Source organism: Rhinolophus hipposideros, assembly GCF_964194185.1.
Source record: "Rhinolophus hipposideros genome assembly, chromosome: 4".
NCBI classification, from domain to species: domain Eukaryota; kingdom Metazoa; phylum Chordata; class Mammalia; order Chiroptera; family Rhinolophidae; genus Rhinolophus; species Rhinolophus hipposideros.
Genome location: NC_138050.1, coordinates 21676538 through 21678724, shown reverse-complemented (window position 1 = coordinate 21678724; position 2187 = coordinate 21676538).

Here is a 2187-nt window from a genome sequence, read left to right as displayed (position 1 = left end):
ATCTATAGTTATCTCCATTTTTATTACTAAGGTCTTTTCTCCACTTAAAAAAAGCCAAAACACAAACCTTGACAGAGATTTATTAGTCATTTAAGAACCAGTGTTTGACTTTGTGGACCCTCTCTACTGTTTTTATTAATTTCATTAATTTCAGCTTTTATCTTAGTTTTCATTTTTTTCTCATTCATTTTCTAATATCTTAACATAGTAAGCTTACCTTATTAAATATCAATCTTCTTTTTTAAATGTTATTTTCCTCTAATAATCTTCATCCTATGTTTTATTCAGTGTGCAGTTTTGAAAAATTGTTTTCTTTGACCCATGAATAAGAAATTTCTTAATTTCCAAACACCTGGGGTCTTTCTACCTAGTTTTCAGTTATTAGCCTCTAACTTCATTGTAGTATAATCAGGAAATATGTTCTGAGTTCTGCTGAAGTTTGTTCAGATTTGTGCTTTTTGGCTAATTTTGTAATCAATTTTTATAAATGTGTATGCTTGAAAAGAATGTATTTGAAATTATTCAAATAACTAAAAATGTCTATTCGGTCAAATTGTTCATTAGGTATAACAGAGTTTCTAATTTGTTTGCTTGACTCATCAATTATGTTAAATATCTCATTACAATGATAGATTTTTTGTTTGTTTTTTTGGCATTTCTGTCAATTTTTGCTTTGTATATTTTGAATCCACGTTATTTGGTGCATGCCAGTTTAGAATTGCTATATTTTCCTGATACTTTTTTTTTTATTTCTAATAATGCCTTTCAGACTTTTTTTTTGGTTTCTTTTATTTATCTGATATATTTTTTTCCCTTTTACTTTCAACCTTTTGCTATTCTCATTTTAGTTAGGCTATTTTCCAGAGCACAACTAATTCTAAATAATAATAATAATGTCTTAAAAAAAATAATGTCTTATAGGATTAAAAATATTTTAATCAATCTGTTGATTAAAATATATTTAATCAACGTTGATTAAAATATATTTAATCAATCCTATAAGACATTATTATTATTATTATTTAGAATTAACTTACATATATATCACCTTCTTTGCTTTTTCTTCTTGTATTTCAGATCTTAAATTTGGGATTTCTTTTTTGACTGAAGAACACCTTTAGGAGTTTAATGATCTACTGGTTGCCAACTGCTTTTGTTTATCTGACAAATGTATTTAGACCTCATTTTTGAAAGATATTTTGTATTCTATTGCCCTCTCCCACTAGTACAGCATGAGAAAAAATAACCAAATGAAGGCAAGAAAGAATAGAAAGGGTACACAAAAACAGTATTAGAAATAAACCCAAATATATCAGTAACTATAAGTATAAATCAACTAAATACTTAAGTTAAAATAGAAAATTTTAAGTGTTCTGGTGTACCTGAATGCATTTTGCTGTTTTGGGGGTGCACTTTTTACACATGACCAAGAGATCATTTTTTAACTGTGAACTGATGTGTTTCATAAATTGTAAAAAATTCTCATCCATTAATTATCCAAAGATAGCCTCTGACCCATTTTTTCTCTCCTTCTGAAAATCTGTACAAATGTTACTTTCTTACACTAATTTTTACCTGTTTCATATTTTTCCTCTTTGCTTCACTCTGCTGCACGTGGATAATTTCTTTAGATCTATTTTTCAGTGTCTAATCTGTTGTTAAGCTCCTTCACTAAACTTTAATTTTTCTTCAGATATGTTTGGACACTTCTATAGTGTCCTGCTGTAGTTATTCTAAGTTACACATATTTTATATTCTGAATATGATAAGCCCAATATTTAAAGGCTTTACAAATCTCAATCTGTTGTGTGAATTCATGGTGCTTTGTTTTCTTATGTGTCTTGTAACTTGAAGCCTAGATTTATGGTAGAGTTTTGTTTGCTTGTGTGATGGGCTTGAAATGCTACTAGCCTAGGGCCACTGTAAACTAAATTCGTATTTTGAGGGTTTTTTATAAAATTCTGAATCCTTTGTGTGAATTTGAATCACAATGTCTACCACCATAGTAGAAAATAAATAATTCTAAGTTTAACATTAAGATCTAAAGTACAAGAAATTAGAATAAGCCCTTTATTTCTACAAGGTTACTTCTCCACAGTGACGCAGACTTAGGCAAGGGTAGTTAACTTAGTGTGAAATATACAAAAATATAAATATGTATATATAGAAAAAATATGTGTATGTATA